The following is a 24392-nucleotide window of genomic DNA, read 5'->3' as shown; positions in this document are numbered from 1 at the left end:
AGTGCCACAATAAGATTATATTGAAAAGAAACATACCTTAGTCATTTTGTTTCTTGTATCATCTAGTTACTACCTTGAAGAATCAACATTAAACTCAAAACTCTTGAGTTTTAACGGGCTTTCGAGGTGAGAAAGGAAAGCAGTGAGACAACCTTAACTCACCAAATATTAAAGACCACTAATCTTACTTTCCTGTCTCCTGAAGAGGAGGTCACCAAACCCCACTTTACCCCAGCATTCCTCAATCCACCAAAGTGCAACTAGGACTCTGAGAAAGTCTGTCACTGTCCATTGGAACCCATTCAAAAAAGCTCTAACAGGGCTGGCTCCCCCAAAAGCGTACTTCTTCGGATACTCCACTTTATGCTTAACAGGATAACCCACAGTCCCCCTGATGCCCCTAGCTATCATCTATGGTCATCAGCACATTCCTTCTCACTAGTGTGTCACCACTAAGATATGGAAAGATCAGCATTCTTTTTTTTTCTCCAGCCATGACCACTTTCCTCTGGATAGATGCCTTCAAGACGCAGTCTCACCAGTCAAGAAACTGTGCCAGTCAGTATCGAGGCTGGCACCTGTATTCGTGCCTCCTCTGCTTCTAGCGTAGTCTGTAAATTTTCATTATCATCTGTTGCTGGGCTACTCCAGCAGTGCAAGCGACTAGTAAAAATAACTGCTCCTTCCGGTCAGGAGTATGTCCAGCGCAGTCTCAATAGAGACTCCCAGCTAGCACCTCCTCTCCTATCTTCCAATATGTCCACCCCATATTAGACGTAATTGGATCCTCTGTGGAACAATCTTCACAGGTGGCTATTTCGGTCTCCTTCTTGGTCATCTCCGATGTAAAAGACTCCAAGGCCCTCACTCGATGTACAGTGGCATCCACCACTTCTTCCACTTCCAGGATACCACCACTGAGGTCCTCCAAGGAGCTCTCTATATTTTTTTTACTGCGGCCTCTATTGAGTTTGTATTCTCCCAAGTTGGAGTGCAATGTTTAAATGGAGGGTAAAAATGTGTGTTCTCCCCATATCAGTTCCTCTTCCTCTGACAGGGTCCTTCAAACCACTCAGCTCTCCTTTGGGGGATGTTGAACGGCACACAAATAAGTAATTTCTTGCCCTCTTTTAATGAGAGTTTCTCAGCTGTGGTTGCAGGAAGCACGCGCCTTGGTTGTAAACACGGCCAGGCAACTTTCAGGTTGCTGGTGGACAGGCGCTAGAGAAGCAGCTACCAATGTGACTACATAGACATTTGTAGATATGTAACTTGCAACTCCAAAGGTGGTTACTACTTATGTTTCCATGCAATACATTTCTCCTACCATGAGGATTTTTTAAATCTCAGTGGCTGGTATGCTGTGCACCCCCTGCTGTTTCTGTGAAGTGTATTTTCTAAGGACCTAAGGTGTAAAAGACTTCTTAGTGTGTGTACAGATTCAGTTTTAAACCGCGTTTGCAACAGCAGGCGACTCGCTTATGCTTCATAATTAATGCGATGCCAGCTCCCGGTGTTTTAAAACAGAAGTTTCAGCATGGTGTGAGATAAACACGTTTTGATACTGCCCGATAAAACCGTAGCGCAGCAGTGACGGCGCCTCCCCTGACTTGTATTCACTTCTGGTGTTGAGTAGAATCTGGTTTCCGCATTATAACGAGTAGAGGCTGCTGAATGCTGCAACCTCAGCCGTCTTTTCGTACCCAGTTTGAGTGGCTTGAGTGAGATTGGTTCAGGTACAACAGACACTACTGTTTTCCAATCGTAGGCTTCTCTTTCGTTGCTATGCGTCTGTTTATTTGAAGAAAACAGACTCATGGAGTATGCTCTAAGGGTGATGTGCTGGTGGCATGATTCAGTGACTACCATCTTCCAGTATTAACACCATCTGCATTTTTCTGTCTTTCTGCCAATCCATGCCTCTTTCTAGGGACTGAGGTAGACAAGACTATGGTGCTGAGGCACAAAAGCATTTGAGTACTTGAAGTAGTTGTACAGAAGTAGTCTTTTATGTACTCTTACATGTCTTTGTGAATTTGCCCAAACACCCAATGTCCTATTAGTAAAATAGCAAAGAGGCACAATTCCGAAATTTCTTGAAGTTCTGATTCATAATTGAACAAAAACAATGTGCTTTGATCATCTTGCTGTGTTTGGTCTCTCTTCCCAGATTGACATTGTTATACATTTTTATGAAACATTTGCCTGTTTGTTTTCCAGTTGCATACAACAGAACAGAAGTATATGTGCAAAAGAAAGTTACTGCTCCTCTTTGGTTGTAACTCGTTGGGCCAATGGTCAGGAGATTATATAGCTCATTGGATAATTTCTCATCCTTTGAGAAATCTTAGAAAGCGTAAGCATCTGTATAGTTGTTCTACCAATAACATCAATGCGCTTACGGTTTACTAACAGTCTTTGTCCACAATTCCTAATGATCAGCTTACGGTTTCAGAAGATAATTTACCATTCTTAAAACTGTCTGCCCAAAGTTCCAAGTCTTTTCAATTGTAAACCCTATAACATGATTATGTTGTGCAAATATGTGGCATTGTTTGATCAATTTTGAGGCTCTGAGTTTATATGTTACTCCAGTTTTACAAACTATTGAATAAAGTTTACCATCCATGTATTAGGGAAGTTTGCCCTAACGATCAATAAAGCAATACCAAAGGGGAATGATGGACGGATTGTCGAACAATGCAAGCACTCATCCCCAGTCAACTGATCTGGGTTTAATCCATCATCATTCTTTAGCCCACTGCGCCAACCCAGTTCAGACATGGCCATATGCAAATCAGTCTGACCCTGTGCCTCATGGGAACAGTCCAGCCCGAACTGCCATGCCATGTCTTCCCTGGACCGGAAACAAGCATCCAATATCCAAGTATCCAATACTTGGGTTAAGTCTTTGTGGACTATGTACAGTCATGAGACTTACAGTTGAATGAGCCTGCTTGTGGTTTCTGAGGCCTGGAAAGTCTTGGTCAGGGAGGGGGACAGACTGAGATACAGTGATTTAACAATGTCAGTCCTGGCGCGAATGACTACCTAGACCCATGAGGGTTTAAGAGGGCAAGGTAGTTCTGGCATGTGGCTTCTCAGCATAGGATTGTGTATTTGCGTGATTTTATGAGCCTCTTGAGCTTTGAAGCATAGGCTCTTGTCAGTATTAGATCCCAGGTTTCGGGCGACAATAATTGGTGGGGTCTGAAAACGGATTGGGTAATTGGAAGAGCAGGCTGAAGGTTACCACGACTGTAAGAATTCCATCTTCCGCCCACTGCTGGGGGTTTGCCTTGGCTTATCTGGCCCCAATGTCCATGGAAGAGAAGAGGTTTGCTGCTTTGATGGCATCTAGCGGTGTACTGTCCAAAGTAAGAGATATAGGCATTAGTGAGCAGGATTGGGTATACAGCTGGCTGTGGCGGCATTGAACAGTGGTGATATCTGTAACAAAAAATGTTAGCTTTCAAGGAACAATGTTACACAGTTCTTGAAGCTGAGATCACACTGGTGTTCGCGGAGGCTGTTGTGGATTCGAAAGAGGGACTTATGTACAGGATAGGAACTTTTTTATTATCATCAATACGTGATGTCATGGTATTCATAACCAAAGCTACCTACTATCCTGCATCTAGAAGTTTAACCTACCAGTCACACCTCACATTGTGGTGCGAGTGGGTGTGCTTCAGACATAATCCTTCTACTGTTTGTCACGATTAACAATGGAATTATTAGTTGTAGCATATCCTGTCTTCCGCCACAAGCATGCCCCCATACTATGGTGAGTGGATAAGGTATGTGAAGTGTTTCATTCAGATCTGTAAGTCTATGCTGGTAGCACTCGATCGTTTAGGACTGTGAGGCACTTTTTAAGCTGTTGTGGAGAAAGTTTCATCGTGACATCTCTGAATTCCACTGTCCAGACCTTCTATTGAGAATGGCAGTAAAACGGCCAAGTAAAAGTTTGATCCGTATTGTCATGGGGTTGAAGTTACCTTACTGCAAACTGCATATTTGCGTTTCAAAACTTTATTCGACAGCAGTCATAAAAGCAATTTTACATACTACCCTACACTATAAATACTACAACAATGTTAAAATCATTATCTTTTAAGAAGCTCATTAAACATAGTGCTGTCATTTTACGAATTTAGATACATAAAATCAAACAAATCAGCAATATCAATTGTTTCATCCAACAGTGTCTAGCTGTTTTAAAGTGCGGGTGCGTATAGTCCATGACCAACCTAGGAATTTTGCAACAGCAATCGCCAAATAAGGTGTACAGTCCGATTCCAGTATTCTTAGCGCCTCTATGCACCTACGTATTCCTAGATTTAAGCACACTGGTTTTATCCATTTGCGTCGTGGGTTAGCATATAAGGGGCAAACAAACAGTATATGGGCCGTGTTCTCAATCGAATCTTTACAATAGGGACATTTATCGTCCTGGTTTACTGACCATTTACGGGTAAACGCCTTTGTAGGAAGCTTCCCAATTCTAAATTGAAAATACAGTTTTCTGTCAAATGGCCTTTCAATAATGTCCCAGTAAGACTCACAAATTGGCACATATTTGATATTCAAATAACGTCCTGTTAAATTAGTATTAGAACCTGTACATTGGGTTGACGACCATACCATTTCCCAGTACATGTTCTTTAATGTAGCCTTTGATGGAAAGCTTTCAGTATTGGGAGAGTTCCACAGATGGTCTAATTCCAGTTTACTGAGCAACCCTCTTATTTCTTTTAAACACAAGATCGAATGAAAGCAATCTGCCCTGATGATATCATTTAGGGCAGTTGCATAGTGCACAAGTTCAGGGGTGGTCATAAGGCGTCTCCAGTATAGTAAAGGACGTAGCCGTGCCAAGTCCTTGATGTTTTTCCTGCCTAGGTCATATGCCAATGCTACGGTAGGGGTACTTTGGGGAACCCCAATCAGACGGTGGAAAAAACTATTTTCCGCCAATGTTAATTGTTTCAAATTGGAGAAACCCCAAAGTTCCGAACCGTATAGAGAGGCACTGATCACTTTCATGTTGTAAATTTCTAGGGCTGGAGTAATGGGCTTGGTCAATGAGGCTTTGTATTTATAGGCCACTACACCTGCCAGTTGGTGGAATTTTAAGACAGCCATATCGATGTGGTTTTTCCAGCTCAAATTACATTGGAGGTTTATTCCCAAATACGTGAATGCGTCAACCTGTTCTAAGGGGATACCATTAAAATTTATTGAGCCCCTGAAGGTATTCCACTGGTTTAAGCACATGAACTTGGTTTTGGATGTATTTATCTCAAGTCCATGTGCTTTGCAGAACTCACCGAAGGCATTAACTGCCTTCTGGAGCCCACTCGGTATACGGGAAACTATGAGCGTGTCGTCCGCAAACATGAGAACAGGCACACGAGCCCCAGCCAGAATTGGTGCATCGGTGGGGGAGCAGTTTAGATGGTTTACAATGCCATTGATGTAGATGGAGAACAATGTCGGTGCCAAGACACACCCCTGCCGAACCCCACGTTCGACAGGGAATGTGTCGGTCACCTCACCCTGGGCACCCCATCTGATTCTAGCATAATTGTTCTCATGTAGACGGACGAGTAGCGTCAATAGTTCCGGGGCCATCCCAGCTTCAGCAAGTACCCCCCAAAGCTTAGAACGAGGAACTAAATCGAAGGCTGATTTTAGGTCTACAAATACAGCGTAAAGAGTTCCATTGGTTAGCATCACGTTCCTCCAGTAAAGGGCTATGAAAAAAAAGACCTGATCAACTGAACTTTTGCAAGGACGAAACCCAGCTTGGTAGGGGGATAAAATACTTTTTTCACCGATCCAGGTTTGTATTTTATTTTGTATTAAACGACCCATTATCTTTTGAGCAGTCTATAAGACTAATGGGTCTATAGTTGCTGGGTAATGATTTATTTCCCTTTTTGAAAACTGGAATTATTTTTGCACCCTTCCAAGAGGTCGGTATTGGTGCACCTCTGGCCACAGAGTTAGCTAGCCACTCAAAGTACTGACACCAGGATGGACGATCACTTAGGAACACATCTGTTGGTATGGCATCCATTCCTGGGGCACGACCCCGTCACACAATCCAGTGCTATGCTGACATCTTTTAAGGTAAATAACTGGCGTTGCTAGAAAACTGTAGGGGGTAGAGAACATTCTCCTTCAGTTAGCACACGGGCATATTGTGGTCTAAAGAAATCAACCCATTGATTTTGGGCTACATTGTTTTGTGTGGGTTGTGCCACCCCTCCTCTATCCCATTTGACCAGGGTCCAAAATTGGCTCTGGTTCCTTGCGTCACAGGCGGTTTTAAGATCCCGCCAGTGGACCTCGTCCCATTTTTTCTTAGCCTCTTTTTGTGCCTTCCTGTAGGTGTCCCTCGCTTTTCTCACGCCTAAAATATTCTTCTTTCTGAGTTCATTGCTAAGGTTCTGGCGGGCTTCTCTACAAGTCTTATCGTACCATCCCAATTTAGGCAATTTGTTCTGGGCATTTCCTGGTTTCTTATCCTTCTTAAAAAACTCCTGGAGCTTAGAAAAAAAGGTCATGTGGGCGTCAAGCATAATTTCAGGGAAGTTTTGCTTTTTAGCATGTGGGTTTATCTCAGCCACTTCTTCTAGCACCACTTTTTTAAGCTCCTCTAACCTCTCCGTGTTCTCAATAAGTCTACCCCATTTAATGTGGCGCTGGTTGTTCGAGGCTACAATATCTAGGGTGATTTTACCACCCCCCTGGTTTGGTTTTCTTAACCCTGCGTTTACTTTAAAAACCGTACAAAGAGGGTTGCGGTCACTCTCTATCCGGGTTTTAACTGCCATATCAATCAACCTGTGCCATATTCTGGTATCCACTAGAATGTAATCTATTCGACTGGAGAACCTACCATTGTCGAATGTTTTGCTCCCCTGGCGATCTGAAGGGGTTCGTCCGTTTGCAGCTCTAAGTCCTCTTGCTAGACACAGGGCCTTTAGTTGGATGGCCACCGCTGTCCATCTATTAACTACGGGAAGTTCTAACTGAGGGATGCCCCACTTGCTATCCTCTTCTTCAGTTAAGGTTTGATCTTCTTGGCCAAGTGGTTCAAAAGTGGTGTTAACATCGCCCCCAACAATAAAAGGCAGATGTATTGGGAGAGCTTCAAGCTCATAATCCAGAGCGGTTATTACTTCTGATGTTTTACCGCCCGCTACTCCCCTAGCATAGATATTAAATATGGCCATCTCATAACCATTGGCCCAGGTTAGAGTGACTGATAATATGTCGTCAAGTGGGGAGCTCCTTTGTTGAATTCTGCAGCTTACGTTTTGGCGGACCCATATTATCAGGCCCCCTGCTGGACGATCCTTGAGATTTTTTGTAGCTGGGATATAAAAATTAAGGTACCCTAGGTGATGTATTGGGATCACTGACCAAGTTTCCTGGAACAGTAGAATATCGAATTGATCTATAAATGTACACCATTCTGGTGATAACAGCTTGTTAGCGATTCCAGCGATGTTCCAGGAAAGAAAGGACAACCCTGTCTCTACTGTTTCATTTACCACTGCGTCTAGGGGGACCTGGGGTGGGAAAATACCTTGTGATTCACCCCCCAACCCTATTTCTGATTCTATATTAGTACAATGGTGGCATGAAGGTTCAAGCGCAGATACAACTAGGCCGGGCGCAAGACATAATTCTACCATAGAGGGGGCTAACTGTGGCTCTAGGTGTCTATTCTCGTTTCTATTACTTGGAGTAAATGCTTCCTCTGCCCTTATCCCTGGAATCAAGGAAATGATGTTTGTTAGACCAAGCCCCTTTTCTGTGGGAGTGTCTATGTTTTTTAACTCAACTGATTCGTTAAACACTACTCTGTCAGTCAGTTTGAGTCAATCACATTCGTTCAAATCTGACAGCGCCCCAAATCTGTTATCAAGATTGATTTCCCATTCACTGGATTGGGGGACCCTGCCCCACTTATGTGTCACCGGGTTCCACTTAGTCGTTAAGATGCTCGGGTTCCCTATTTTACTACTGTGATAGAAAAAGTCCAAAGTTAACGGAATAATGTCTGTGCTCCTACGCTGTGGAGGCAAAAGGTTCCTCAAAACCTCAGGAAGTACTTCTGGATTTAAAAAATGCAAAACTACACAGTCACCTTTAAATTTTTTAACACCATTCCCTATCCAATCCACCCTTCTTGCCATAGTGATTTCCTCAGCTAGTTGCTGTTTGCCCCAAGGGGATATCAACATATTATTGGATAACCAGTGAAAAGCTTTGCTAATCAAAGAAGCAGTAGATTCTACTTGACCCGGCTTTAAAGATGGTACATTGGCCAGGACCAGGACTAAGGGGGAGGCCTCTACAATAAGTTGAACCGGGCCTTTCTCAATACCTGTACCCATGATTTTGGGTGGGAGAGCTTCGATGTTTATTACCTGAGTATTATTGGGTACACAGTGATGGGACATGTGGGGAATTGGGGCCGCTTTATCCCTGCCCTCTATCCCAGCGCCAGGTGCATTTACTGAGGATTCAGCTCTAGTTGGAGTTGGTATGTTGCCCACCCCTTCCACTGTCTTGTTTATGATATCCCCTAGCCTATTTACTTCTGCTGTTAAATGGTCAATTTTGGTTATCAGCGGTTTTACAATACTTTTAATCTTAGAATCAATCATGCTCACAAGTTTTTTAATTAGATAATCCTCCAAAGTCACCTTCCCACCAAACTCCCCTGTAGCATCTTTTGTGGGCATGATTTTAGGAGGGGAAGCAATCATTTTCCTGCTAGAGCGTAACCCACCTCGTTTGTTCTGGACCTTTCTGCATGTTCTAACTGCTCTAGTTACTGGCACGGGCACAGGGGAGGGAGGGAGGGAATTTTCTGGAGACATATTAGATTGATCTAAGGTATCATTGGCCAAATTAATAGCAGTCGGGATGGTTTGGTCGAGGTTAACATCCTGGGTAAATACATTATCTGGGTTATCACTACAATGTACCTGTATCGGGACTTCGACCAGGTTTAGTTCTGATGGGGAATTCTGTACAGGGATTATGGGTGTGGAGCTCAAGCCCAGTGATATCCTTCTTGTACTGTTTATTTTACTCACTACCTGTACTAGGTAGTTATCCATAGTATTAGAAACAGAGGAAGACTTTTGTTTAGACATATTACACTAAATAAAATGGTAACACGGTTACACAGAGGGCTCAGGAGAAAACAGAGAACAATATTTAACAATAGCACACAGCATGAAGAGTACTCGAGGGTGTTAACAACAGTAAGTCTTACGATCAAGGCGCCGCGGGAGGGGCCACGAAGACAACAAATAAGAATCCTGGCCCAGTCCAATCACGGTCAGTCTCGGACTGTCTCAGACTGTCCGCCCTTTGTCCGGGCTTCGTCCGGCTAGTCCCGCGATGCGTCCCACGATGAGTTAAGGGGGCGTGATAAAATACACAAGAGTGGGCGGGGACAGCACGGGAAGAGGCACCAGCTGCAGGTCATTCAAGGAATGCTGGTCCTCGCAGTCCCGGCGTCCCGCTGCTGTAATCCCAGGAAGCCAGGCACACGATTCCGCTATTACCTCTGCCCCTCCGATACTGTGGCAGAATCAAAAGCCAACACAAAGGGTCCGGTGGGGAAACAGGCAAAGAAATGTCAGGAAACTACTGCGAGCGGCTCCCGCGAAGCGGGGGCCGCGAGTAGTTAAGGGCTGATGAGGTAGGCGGAGACGGCACGGGAAGAGGCACCAGCTGCAGGTCACTCAAGGAATGCTGGTCCTCGCAGTCCTGGCGTCCCGCTGCTGTAATCCCAGGAAGCCAGGCACACGATTCCGCTATTACCTCTGCCCCTCCGATACTGTGGGCAGAACCAAAAGCCAACACAAAGGGTCCGGTGGGGAAACAGGCAAAGAAATGTCAGGAAACTACTGCGAGCAGCATATTTGCACTATAACCACCTCTTTCAAGCCCAATACCTGCATTTGGGGTGAGTCCCTGAAAGCGAGCACTGGAGAACGAAAGATTGACGAATGGGCAATGACTCTTTTTGTCATTGCCCAGCTGGTTTTTGTAGCACATATTCACATTTCAATACACCTACCCAGCTGGACATTGGGCACAGTTTCTCCCCGTCTAACTGTTTCTCCCATCCCTCCCCCTCCCATAACGAATTTCTGTAACTCTGCTCTTTTTCTTTGTTTCCTATGTTTTGATTGATCTTGAACAAATGTAACATGTTAGCCTGTAACTCTGATCCTCATGTGAAACGCTATGATACCTCCGGGTCTAGCCAGCGCCATATAAAGTTAAATAAATACAATCTTCGATGTTCACCAGTCTACTGCACAGTCGTGACCGGTATACATGTGCCCCAATGAGTAGATCGGTCCGGTCACTAAAACTCCTGTTAGCGAGACCTCTATTGCAATGGTGGCTGGTTATCTTTGAAAGTGGTGGGCTTTAAAAGTGGTGAGGCATACGAACTGCCGGGAGTTCACAACAGGTTTTTCAAAATTTGTCTCACTCATACTCTTTTCCCCTCGCTCTAACTCACATTCTCTCACATACTCATTCTCACTCCCACTCACTGTTACTCACACACAAAAATACTCCTACTCACTGGGTATCATTCTCACTTAAAAACACACACACACTCACTGTTTGTCGCACCACTGATAGCTACACCCCTGACTCACTTCCACTGATCTTACAATTTCCAATCACTCACTCCTCCTAATGCACGCACACTCCTTCTCTCACTCCCTCCTTCTCACTTTCACTCATTTACACACCCTTTCAAACCCACTCACACTCTTACTCATTCCCATTCACTTTCAATCACTCGCAAACACACTTACGAATGCATGCATAGATAGAGAAACAATTTGTATTTCCTTTGCAGCCAACTCAGAGGCTCCATGGCAGCAGCAGAGCAGGAATCTGGTGCTGGACACTAGAACCAGCAAGCCATGATTCCCAACAAGAAGCCACATAGGGCAGCAAGGGTAGGTTTGAAAAGGGAAAGACCCCCCTCAATCCCTCTCCCAGCTTCTCCATAGGTCTGGAACAACAGCCCTATAAAAGCTGGGGATCCTGCCCCAGCTGCTCTGTGTGGCTTCTCAGTGGCCTAAGGGATCCACTGATGTGCGCACTGACAACCACAATTTAGCAGATATACTGTGCTGCCTGAGGAATGCGCAGTATGTCTGTTACATAAAATGTATTGTGCCTGTGTGAGGGGACCAGAGCTGAAATAAGTCCCTCTGATATGTGCCATCCAGACATTCACCTAAAGAGTGCTGTATTTTGAAACAACACTCTGTAGCTGGATCATCACTCAGCCCCGTCCTCCTCGTTTTCATGTAAGGAGCCTGGAGACAAGGCCGAGAAGGCTGACCTGCGCACTGGAACCCCTTAGCCACCACTGCTCTACAGTCGTCGCCGATCCAAGCAATACCTCCGGACAATCTCTGTGTTGCGTTCCCGGCTGCTTAGTAGTGCAGAGTTTCCACTATAGGTAGAAAAACGGGACCAACTCAGTGGCCCCAAGTGTCATCTTGAGCTGCAGCCTGCTGTGGTGTACAAACCAAGGACGACACAATGTAAGAGTTGGTAAGCCAACGTGAGCCATGATGTACTTGAGAATTTGAGGCCAATTTCTCTGCTTCCATATCTAGCTAAAGTGGCTGAGAAAGTGGTTAATTATCAACTAACTGCTCACTTGGAGGAAGCCAACATCCTTCACCCCTCGCAATCGGGCTTCCGAGCGGGTTGCTCGACGGAGATGGCCCTTCTGAGAGCAACTGAAAGCCTGAGACGTGGGGCGGATGCCGGACACACCATGGCTTTGGTGATGCTAGACCTCAGTAATGTAATGTATGTGTCTTGTAAAGCGCACTGCTGCCCTGAGGCGTCTTGGCGCTGTAGACTGCTGGGGAACCCGTCCTGGCTATCCCTGTGAGATGGTCCCTACTGGGTATCTCCAAGGTGAAACCAGGCATCCCCGGCGAATGTGGGGGGCCATTGTAGAGATGAGGCAAGCTAATGCCCAGAGTTGCCGAGTGTGATACCTGGTTAGAGTAGGCACCGAGGCGAGAATTATCGAGTGCGCTGACCCTGGTCCACGACCCTGCCGCGTCGGGAATTGAACTCTGACCCGGGCCTTTCTCTGCTTCCGGGTCTGCCGTCTCTAACCAGTGAGCCACACCACTCTACGGTGCAGCGTTCGACACTGTAGCTCATTCCATCTTGCTACAGTGTCTATACAAAGCGGGCGTCACGGACTCTGCACTGGGGTGGCTGAAATCCTTCCTCACAGGCAGAAGCTTTCAGGTTCAACGAGGCTCCTTTAGATCAGCAGAGATGGCCTTAGAACAGGGGGTGCCTCAGGGCTCTGCCCTGAGTCCTACTCTTTTTAATCTATACATGACCCCCCTGGCCGAAGTGGTGCAAGTGTATGGAGTTGAGTTGGTCTCCTACGCGGATGACACACAACTGCTGATCTCTTTGTCTCAAGCACCTCTAACAGCGGCATCCAATTTTAAGGCTTGTATGCAGGCTTTGGCAGTATGGATGGACTCGCACTGTCTAAAATTAAATGGCTCCAAAACGGAGGTTATGGTGGTGGGTGGGACCAACATGAGCTGGACACCGGACTGGTGGCCAATGTGTCTGGGTCCAACACCTGCTCCCTGTAAGGAAGCAAAGAACTTGGGAATATGGGTTGATCCCACCCCGTCATACAAAGGCCACATTCGTCGCCTAGTGGGAAAGTGTTACGGGGTGTTAAAAACACTTAATCACACCCTAGACCTATTGCCATTGAGTGCCAGACGCACCATGACTCAGGCGCTGGTGACGTCCCGTATGGATTACGGGAATGTCCTGTTTTTAGGCGCCACAGAAAAAAGCCTGGGGCGCCTGCAAGTCCTTCAAAACACAGCAGCTCGTCTTGTTCTAAGACTTCCTAAAAGAGCAGCTTCCAAACCTGCTCTAGCGGCTCTACACTGGTAAGGAAGAGAGTCATGTTTAAATCTCTCTTACTGTGCCACAGGATACTCTGGTATAAAGCCCCATCCTATCTTCAAGATCTAGTGCATAGGTATGAGCCTAACAGAGCTTTGCGCTCAGAAGGGACGGGCCACTTGACGATTCCCCCGTGTAAAAAGAGCAAAATTGGGAGGTCGCTCCTTCAGAGTTGTAGTGGCAAAAATTGGAACAGACTCCCAATAGGCTTGAGACTGGAAAAATCCGAGACTAAATTTAGAAGTCTCTTAAAAACCCACCTGTACAATCTTTAATGTAGCTTGTAGGCGGTTGTGTTGCTAATTCTGCTTGTTATCTTTTCTCCATAGCGCGGGGACACGCCGGGATGGCGTCGCCAGGCGCTTTATAAACTACTTTATTATTATTATTATTATTATTATTATTAAGCAAAGCTTTATTCTTGACACTTCATCCAACGGCGATGGCTCTGTAATTGCCACTCGCAGAGTTCTAACCCTTGACAGAACCCACAACCAAGGTTTCGTCACTGACCTCATCAGTCATGAGGTTCCATGCCACACTTCTCCCTCCCATACAACAAGATGCAAAAATGATACAATACATGGAGAACAAAATACAAACACCCAACCCTGGTCAAAATACCAAAACAGCACAATAGAGCAAAGTGTATGTTGAAAGCTAACTGAAGGTGTGGAATCAATCCTAAGACTAACAGTACAACATGATGAAAATATAGAGACATCTTACATAACAAAATCCTTGAAAAAAGCAGGTTTCCTGATCTCTCGAACGCTTCTCGTGTGAACTGTTGGGAGTACTTCTGCAAGAACTTTGTAAACCCGAATCACAAACTCTAGTCCCAATAGATCACTGGGTAAATGTTGTATTGGAAGAAATGGAATGGGGCTGCCTAATAACAACAACCCTACTCTTGTTCCAAATATGACCATCATGTGTCAATGTCATTCCTAAAACATTTGATCACTTGTAGTTTCCTTGTAAATTAAGACCAATCTGCACACCCCTTTGGGGCTCTAATTTTAGCAAAATAACCCAGACTGACCTCAACATCTTTTACATTCTTTTTGGAGTCAAATTTCTCTTTTCTCTTGAATTGATTATAAATCTCCTTCACTCCCCTTTCACTTGGTGTATTGTCAACACATCCTTTATTCCAGAACCTCCAACCAGGACACATTCTAGTAGACGGGTATCTCCCTTCGAACAATTCAAAAGGAAACTTGTCTGTAGAGCAATGCGGGGACAAACGATAGCCCATCAATCTATTAGAGAGCTCTTTTTCCAATCCAAACCATTCACTATGGCCAGTTGTATACCTTCTTTTAATGTCTTTATAACTCTTTCTATGGCACCATTGGTTGCAGGGTGATATAAAGCAGATTTCTTATGCTCAATCCGACACTGCAACAAGTATGATTCTGTCTCACGAGAGCAAAATTGTACCCCATTATCTGTAAGAAGATACCTGGGAAAAAACTCTATCTATTGAACACACCCTCAAGAAATCTGATCACAGCTGAAGATGAAATATCCTGCACACACGAAACTTCGACCCATCTGGAGTATAAATCTATCAACACCACCATAATGTAGAGAGTAGAATGTTCCCCTCTTATGGGCCCAAGAATATCCATTGCAACCTCTTCCCAAGGATATTTTGGCAAAGTTCTGCATACAATGGGCAACTGATTAGTGGTGCGCCCCTTATCAGAAATGACACATTCCACACAATCTCTTATCATACATCATGATCAAGTGAGGGCCACCAAAAATCTCTCCGAAGTCTCCCCATGGTTTTCACAATGCTCATGTGACCCTCATGAGCAAGCTGCAGCCCATTATGTCGCAACTTCACTGGTGGAACCAATCTTGTACCTCTCAGTAAAAACCTTTTATCGACTGCTAATTCTTCTAGAATTTTAGCCCACTTCCCTTTGTGAGTACCTGTTGGACTTGGGCCTTTTTTTTCAGGTTCACTCCCAGACTTTTTGCCTTTAGCCTCTGGCATGGTGGTAGTGGTTTTAGGCCTCTGTGCACTTTAGCACTGTAGCCCAGTGTAAAGTGTGTGCGCACTCTGAGTGCATGTGGTGAGATGGCCTGCCCTCCCATAGGAATGCATGGGGGATATTTGTGTCCATGATAGTTCCTGTTATGTGGGGAGTGCAGGGTCAAGTTTGGTATGTGCGAACTCGTGAGGATAAATGCTGTGCGATGTTGTGCGCAGATTGATTATGTCTAGTGGAGAAGTGCCACTTTTAGAAGTTGGCATTTCTGTGTGCTGTGAGATGTGAATTGCCTGTTTGGCTTGTGAGTGACAGGGGCTGGCTGGTGTGGCTGGCTCCAGGAGCCAGGATGAGTCTGCCCGGTGGTGAATAGGGAGATCTGCATGTAGATGGGAGAGAGGAGTTGCACCTGGGACCTGAATAGGGCTGTGCCTTCCCTCCACAATGCTGCCTCCACCCCCTGTGGTGTGTCTGATGTCCCTGGCCTGTCTTGTGAATAGAGAGGGGAGCTGAGCAAAACAAAGGGCTCCAGAACCAGTTGTATCTGGTTCTCCCCTAGCCTGCACCTTTGAGAACAAAGGATCTAGCTGTATAAAAGGAGGGGCTGTGACCCCATGAAGATGTTCTTGTTTGTGGACTTGAATCTACCAGGGGCGTGCTGCTGCTGGGGCTCAGGGGAAGGCTTGCTTCCCTGGGCCCTGCCCCTGGACGCCTGGAGGACTCATTGGGACCCTCCTTCCTGGACCTGCTATGTCCTAGGATTCTTTTGCTCTATTTTGCTCCTTTTGGCTCTTTCAAACTGGGTGTCTTCTATCCTTAGCGCCTGGGGGCGCTTTATCTTAATTGACCCCTTATATTGAGAGAGCCTACCCCTCCTTGCTGCATTTATGATGGCAGCGCGGGTGCCTACCCCGCTTATCTGCATTATGCCCGCTTATTTTTGCCTTCCTTGTTGCAGGTGCCCACCCTGCATTCTGGCTGTATGCCTTTTGTCTAACTGTGCCCGGTGCGCAGGTGGCCACCCTGCGTCTTCGTTGTGCTTTTAATTAGGGCGGGTACCCACCCTGCTTGTTTGGATCCATTACGGGTGCCCACCCCGTATGGCCGTTATGCTCGTTTTTATTCTGACTTGCACGGGTGCCTACCCCGCGACTTTGCCCTAGAGAGAAGAATCCTCCCCGGGAGGAGCGCCGGAAGCCGAAGTCCAGCCCGCCGCCTGATTGTGGGTGGGGCCGACGCAGGCTCTACTTTCGCTTCCCCCAGCCGGGGAGAAGCCGCGCAGAGCCTCGCGGGCTCAATTTCCCAAAGTCCCGGTCCTGAGATGGGGGACCGGGTGAAGATGCGCCTCCGCCCATAGCGAGGCGGTGTGTTGCGTGGCTCCCTTGAACGGGGGGAGCCCCGGAGGCCGAGTCCTGCCCGCAGTCCCCAACGAGGAGACGGCACCTGCAGAGAGCCTGCAAAGCCCCGGTGAGTGCGGGCTAAAATACTACAACGATAGGGGGGTGCTGTCGGGGCGCATTGTCAGTGCCCGGCCCCTAACATTGCCATGGTCCCCAGAGCGGCCCCGCTAGCTACATTTTGTCGGCTGATTTTTAGAGCCCCGAGTGGCTCCAACATGTGACCATCACTATTTACCCAGGCCCAGGGGGCCCCACACTGTAGTGTTGAAAGGGGCATAGTTATCGACAGAGCCCAGATGGCTCCTACAAGGCCCCATTTATTTAAAGTCCCCATGAGGGGCTGGGGCCCATAAACATTAGTTCAGGAGCCAGAGTGCTCCCAGGCACATGTTTTCTTTTAGAGCCAGATGGCTCCAACGCCGCTTTGCACATTTGTTTAAAGGGCCTCTGAGAGCCCATGCCACATTCATCCTAGTTCCAGCTGCCCAGCAAGTAGTGGGCAGCTGCACCGTTTAGGTATTTCATTTTTTATGGGGACATGCTTTTAAATCTAGGAGTTAGACGCACTCCTCCGCCCCTACCTTGGCCGGCACAGCTGCGCAAAACTTAGTGCCAGATGCAACGTTTAGGCCCTTCATTGAAGATTCCCAGCTGCCCAGTAAGTAGTGGGCAGCTGCCACGTTTAGGTTTGCGCCAAGTGCGCCCCTGTGACTGTCGCTGCATTGGCAGCGCGCCCTGACTATGGACAGAGGGCATTTGAGCCCCTTGGAGTTGGCCAGTTGGCCCTGGGGACTATTAGGTTCATAGGGCACAAGGCCCTAGTGTGGGTTATATAGGTGCTAGGAAACGTGACGTTTATAGTATGTGTTATGCACCTTGATTTATGTTTATAGATGTGCTTTTAATGCTTGTTAGGTTTTACCTACTGTCTTAGATTTTATGGTGATTCTCTACTGTGGTCTAGGTTTGATTTATTCCCTATCTCAGGTTATGTTATTAAGTTTATTTTCTAATGCAAGGTATGTTTAGGATATTAGGGTCTACCAGATTTTAGCCTAGGAGGTTGACGCAGAATAGAGTTCTCGCCTTATGGGAAACTGTTCCTGTTATGATTTATGTTACAGGTTGACGCTGCGTATAGTGTCTGCCAGTGATTATTGGCTGTGTTCTAAGTTCATATATATTCTTACTTCTACTATTCTTTACCAAGTGCTAATTCTGACAGTGGCCCACGTGACCCTGACATGTGTAAATAATCCCTTGTAAATATTGCCCGTGCCAGTTGGCACAGTGTATATTGTGTGATTACTATCCGGTGTGTTTTTATTATAATACAAGGGCTATTTTTATATAACCTTGTGTGGAGTTCCTTTTGTGGTGTGCCTAGTATGTTGTTACTGTGTGTGTTGTGCAAATGCTTTGCACATCGCCACAGAGATAAGCCCGACTGCTCATGCCAAGCTACCAAGGGGGTGGGCAGGGGTTATCTTTGGCGTGTAACTCCCTTTCCCTGACTAGAGTGGTGGTCTCTGCCTGGCATTGGCGCAAGCCTTCGCCAACCAGAGATCCCCATTTCTAACAGTACCCAACTCTGCTGCACTCACAACATGTATAACTAGAGCCAATTCTTCATCCAGCTGTAATTCTTCCAGCCATTCCTTCTCAGAAAAGGTCCCATCGGTGACATCACAAACGCTTACAACCTCTACCTCCTCAAAATCATCACCATCAATCAAATCAGTAACAGTGAGATTCACCAATCTTGACAAACAATCCACAGAGTGATTACCTGTCTCTGGAACATACTGTACATCAAAACTAAATTCTTGCAAATTCACCACCCATCTTCTGATACAAGAGGATATAGAGTCAATTGCTTTCCTAGAAAATACTTCAACTAACGGCTTGTGGTCAGTATGAACAGTAAATCTGGTGCCCCACAAAAACGGTCTATTAATAGGCCAATGTACAGCTAGAGATTCTCTTTCAATAACAGAATAATTACATTCTGCTCTCTCAAAGACTGAGACATACAAGCTATCAATTGCTCCTTGCCATCTTTTATCTGAATCAAAAGTTCCCCCAAACACGTTGCACTTGCGTCACATACCACTCTAGTATCATACAAAGGGTTTTTAGTCAGGTTTGGAGAGAAAGGGCGCACTGCTAAAAGTAAACGCAATTCTACTTGGAGATTCTGAGTCGGATTGAGGTGCAAAAGGGTGAGGGGATGAGCCCTATAACCCCACAATGTAGTATAAGCCTGGGCTAATACTCCGTACATTTGCAACACGATACCCTTGCACACAACAAGATCATATAATAAATTGTGTCAGTGTAGACACTTATACAACAGAAACAAAGCCTGTTAGACAAAATAAATTTTTTCTCATTGAATCAATCATCGGGAATGTGGTATTTTAATGTTCTTAAAAGAGATCCAGCCGACACGTGTTTCGTCTACACTGACACAATTTATTATATGATCTTGTTGTGTGCAAGGGTATCGTGTTGCAGTATCACACAAAGGGTCATAAGCTCTCAAACAGGTTGCATCATTCAATTCCTGGTTTACCCTAGTAAATTCAACATTACATTGAGTGTCCCATACAAATTCCACATTTTTCGTTAACTGTTTTCTCATGTTAAAAGTTTTGGTTGCAAAGTCTCTAATGAACTTGCTGTACCACTATACTGAGAAGTGATGAAAGATACTCCTTTCAGATTGTGGTTTGATTCCAACATCAGTAATCTTGTATCCCAGATAACTGACCTCCGAGACACCAAATTTGCATTTTTCTGCTTTAAGTGTTAAACCTGCTTCTTGTAATTTCCTCAAAACACTTCTAACTCAGTTATCATGTTCAGATACACTTGCTCCAAAAATCAGAATGTCATCCTGAAAACACTTCACACCAGCCAGGCCCTTCAAAACTCTACCCATGATCCTCTGAAAAACAGCAGCTGCTGAAATTAGACCAAAAGGCAGCCTTTTTGAAACAATATGTGCCAAATGGAGTTACAAATGCTGTGAGATCTTGTGAAACTTCATGAAGTTCAATTTGATGATAAGCGGACATCCAGTCAAGGATAAAAAAATCCTAGCCCCAGCAAACGTTACCATTTCTTCGATATTTGGGAAAGGAAATGTATCTACAATCACGTCTTTGTTGAGGGCTCTTAGGTCCACACAAAGGCGAATGTCTCCATTGCCCTTGCGTGCTACCACTATGGGAGCTAGCCACTCAGTCGCCTCCACAGGTTCAATCACCCCACAATCACACAATCGCTCCAATTCACTCTCCACTGCAGCTTGCATGTAAAGAGGAATCCTCCGAACTTTGGCCACAGAAGGACAAGCACTCACACCACGTCTAATCTTATGTTTGTATCCTAGCAACTTGCAAAGATTGTTTTGCAATAAGCTTTCAAATTCCTTTATAATTTTGTCCTTAGTGATACATACTTCATCTACTTGAACTTGAGGATTATTTGTTCGGATGTAAACTTACACCTAACTCACTCTGAAGACACCACACCAACAAGTCATTACCTTGACAAGATACATATATTTTCCCAACAGTCATTTTACCACCTAAACTTATGTTAAACGTATGTTAGCCACAAAATGTCCAAGCATTTATATGTTCGCTCCTCCATAACCTCCTGGCTGTATATCCATATGTAATAGTTCTGTTCCTTGTGTGAACAGTTCCTTGAAAGTCTGTTCAGAGATGATAGAAATGCGTCAGCATGAATCAAACTTCATAGAAATCTGATTGCCATCAATGTTAACCACCTCAGAGGGAAACAATTTATAAAAATCTCTAACATGTAGTACAATGTCTTGACATATTTCTTGAACCTTAGTTTTAAATCCTCTTTTATTTTTATTGTGACAGCACCTACTGAAATGTCCCTTCTTGCCACAGTAGTTACATGTCTGCAGGACAAGATCTGTCATTAGCCTTGTGACCATCCATTCCACACCTGAAACATGTACACTTAAACTCAGGAATTAACGTCTTCTGAATTTCAGCTTCTCCTTTCTTTACCCCATTTTTTGTGTCTTAACCTCACATACTTCCGTCACTTCTTCCTTTTCTGTGATTTTCTGTTCTTTGCCCGTTTTCAGCTTCCCCACACATTTCATCATGTGTTCAACATGTTTAGCAACAATTAGAACTTCATCTAATGGCGGTTCGTCTTTCATCCATAACTCCTCACGTATCTTGTCACTATTGCATCGCAATAGAAATTGATCACGGATCCTATCTTCAATTGCAGACCCAAATTTGCAATTGGATACTCATTTTCTCAGACTTGTTACAAATTCTTCCACTGACTCATTTTGACCTGGACTTCTTTATCCAAAATGATACCTTTCCAAAATTGTGCTAACCTTCCGAAGGTAATGTCGATCTAATCTAGCTATGGCAATTTCAAATTCATTCAAATCGCATGCTTCAGTTTAGGATAATTCAGGGAGATCCTCTAAACCTTCTTGCCCCTCTGCACCTAAACAATGCAACAAGGCATGCTTTCTTTCCGCACTCAAATTTGTTCCACAAACACGTGCATAATTGAAGAATACTTTCTTCCATTTTGCCCACTTAATTAAAGGTTCACCAGACGATGATAAAAAAAGGTGGCGCAGTAACATTTAGCATTTTACCTATAAGTCTTAACACAACACACTACTAAGATGCTATAATTGAGGAGAGTAAACCATACATTTTTGACGTAGCCAGAACATGCAAATTAAATTTGCTTAAGTGCTTAATCAGACATTAAAGTCTTAGTTTCACACCGGTCTCATACAATAGTGGTTTACAAGGAGACAGTGTTAAAAGCACCTTTCTACGAGTTAAACAAGGCAGAGTTCCACTGTTAAAATGGTTTTGATCTTTGTATAAAAAAACAAAAGCTGGAGGGCGAAAGGATGTTCCTCCATGCTCCCTACAGCAAACCAGAGAAAAATAGCACAAAAAACCCAACAATTGAGCGGTCTAGATGTTTCATGTAAACCGGAGAGTCTCACTAAAGAGTCTTGCACATGCGCAGATCCCCACTTGACAAGCAAGCGAGCTAGAGGGCGAATGGATGTTCCTCTGCACTCCTTACACTTGCCTGCAAATCACAATGCTGAGAATAGAGCTAGAGGGCGAACAGTTGTTCCTCCGTGCTCTTAAACAGAAAATGCCACATACCTCAAGTGCGCCGCCGAAAACAGCACAACCGACATCGCATACACTCTCGGGAGTGGCTGCGTTCGAAATTTGTCCAACCGCTAAACTTCCCAAACTGAGACAGGCTCCTCGATCCAAGACTGCAATGACGAACTTCACGTCTTTTAGAACAACGATCGTGCAGCCACCTGACTCTCGACAGTCCCTCTACTCGAAGACCGCAACTCTGCACATCCAATCTCCTGAGATCAAATGACCGCTTCACACAGGACACAGCTCTCGCTGACAGACCGAGCCGCTTCCCGCCTTGTTGAGGTGTTTTCAGCCAAGCACTACCACATCGTGACTCCGGATCCAGTCCTGCCTCGCCAAAATATATGGTGTACAAGCAAAGGACAACACGATGTAATAGGAGGTAAGCAAAGCTTTCTTCTTGACACCTCATCCAATGGCGATGGTTCTGTAACTGCCACTCGCAGAGTTCTAACGCTTGACAGAACCCACAACCAAGATTCCGTCACTGACCTCATCAGTCATGAGGTTCCATGCTACACCGGACCTGCCCCTCTTGACCTTTTATTTAGAGCTTCGAAAGCTAAGCCATGAATGTCCACAGTGAATATTTGCAAAGTCACAACTTTTACATCGATTCTAGTGTGCAATAAACTGAGTTATGCTGCGTGAACTACTCCAGGGACAGTTTTAAGCAACAATGAGCATGTGCTTGTGAAGCTGTTCCGTTTCTGGCGTCTGATGATTGAGAAGAGGCTCACCATAGGAATCTGTTCAAAGAAGTGCTCTACAGAACCAATGTTTCTTTGCTGCATTGTGACCACTTTTAGTGTCTGGTTGCTGGATAAATCACTAGCCTCCTTATATTTTAAAACCTTACCCACCTGGTAGGAGGCTTGGGTCCGTAAGGCCTTTCTCGCTATTATCTCCACAGTGAAAAGAGCTTGTATGGGAGGCTGCTCCTTTAGCTGGCTAGCTTCCAAACAGTGGAATGCCTAGCCTCAGACAAAAAAGCTCTGAATTGGTCTTTCGAAGGGGACTTAAAACCTGGTCATTTGGACTGGCTTGATGCCATTTTGGAGCTTGCCTCATATGTGTTGCCTGAGTATGAAGTTTTGGTGCAGGGACACTTCGGCTAAAGTAACCAGGCTCTCTATAAACAGCTTTATTATGTATATCAAGATGAACTTCAGCTGGGTGCATCCTGTGCATTTTGTTATTTTGAAATGCCTTGGTAAATATAAAATCTACAATTACAGGAAGTACCTCAACAGTCACAGAAGCATGGTGTCCCACTGACTGTGAAATCAGTGCAGTAATACTTGACCAGCTATCCCCTGCCGGCAGCCAGGTAAACCTTGCGGCAGAACCCACACAAATGAGTTCTCCTCTTTGAATTCATGTTACATTTGCTCATACCACTTCCAGGGGATGCTTCGATCCTTGTGACTATAAGTGTAAGCTACTCACAAGCACTGCTAATTCCATAGCTTCTACACATACTAAGCCTCAGACCCCATACAAGGAAGGTCAATCACAGGAATTAAGAAATCACATGCAACGAAAAGCACAACATTTTATTATCAGTCTTTCATTTAAGGCAATTTGTTTGGGCCGGGGCAGACTTGCCTATAAGCATTTTGGTGTATGTAAATGTATTTCAATATAATACCGTCGGGCCGCAGTTCAAAATTCTAATTATTCAATGGGATTGAGAAAGCTGTGCGCATATGCAATGTTTCAATCACACAAAAGGACAAAGCAGGGCTGAATTCCTTAGTTATTGTGTCTACTCATCACAGTTTATAAATAAACCATACTCTAAACTGCTTTTTAAAGTACTTTCAGTGCAGTAAACGAAGTGCAGAACTGAACTGTACCAGAGTTTTAGGGTGTCAGTATTTGAAATGTGGACAAACAAGACATGCAAATAAAAATAATTTATAGTCAGTGGTCATCCTGAATATTTGTCTTAAATCCAGCCTTTCTGGACCTACATTGACGCTACTACTTTAGTGAGCACTATAGACCTGCGCCACCAGCCATGAACAGGACAGGAACTTAAGAACTTTGTGAGTAAGGCTATAGATACACCTGCATGGCATTGCACTTAGACAATAGTGACTACTGAAAGTCTGCCTACAGTTTGGTCATTTGATGGACAGGTTGAATAATTAATCGAATTTTATATTCAACAGAAATCAATACACAGCTGCACCAAGGATTTCTTCTCGTGTGGGAACAAGTTTGTCACATGTTTGAGATGTGAAACTGCGAGTGGTTAGTGTACTTCGACAGAAGCGTCCATCACCAGCCAACTATAGGTGTTCCTATTCTGATGCACTATGCTGTCACAAGCCACACATAGTACAAATGTGGAAGCAAAGAATATTGTGGAAGCAGAATCTCAAGGTGGACCTTTTGCGAAACAGTTCTGCAGCCACTCCATTCGCCGTCCAAGTGCTGTTCTAGCTGTGTCATGCTGTAGTTTTATAGAAGAGATTAAAAGGAACAGCTGCATGAGCTGACCACTGGTGTTGTGAAGAGAAGAGAAAATAAAAGAGCTCTCTCGCTTGAGCTGGTGTAAGAATTATTTTTTTGAGTCTACAAACAGGGCTTAAATCACGAAGGAAACTGGCAGACCACAAAGTGCTGAATGGAAAGGAGATTTTTTAGCTGTCAGTTCAAAGGCTGTTAATTGGCAAAGATGATTCTACATAATTAGCTTGAAAACATGTTCC

General features: G+C 44.8%; 1 protein-coding gene across 2 annotated transcripts in view; it reads right to left on the bottom strand.

Moving 5' to 3' along the window:
- Positions 1-24392, bottom strand: part of LOC144770805 (uncharacterized) — a 63997-nt gene that overhangs the window by 24326 nt on the left and 15279 nt on the right. The gene's annotated exons all lie outside the window — the stretch shown is intronic.

Source organism: Lissotriton helveticus, chromosome 7 (assembly GCF_964261635.1).
Source record: "Lissotriton helveticus chromosome 7, aLisHel1.1, whole genome shotgun sequence".
Classification (NCBI taxonomy): Eukaryota; Metazoa; Chordata; class Amphibia; order Caudata; family Salamandridae; genus Lissotriton; species Lissotriton helveticus.
The sequence above is the reverse complement of the archived record's forward strand: the minus strand, read 5'-3'. Positions and strand labels throughout refer to the sequence as shown.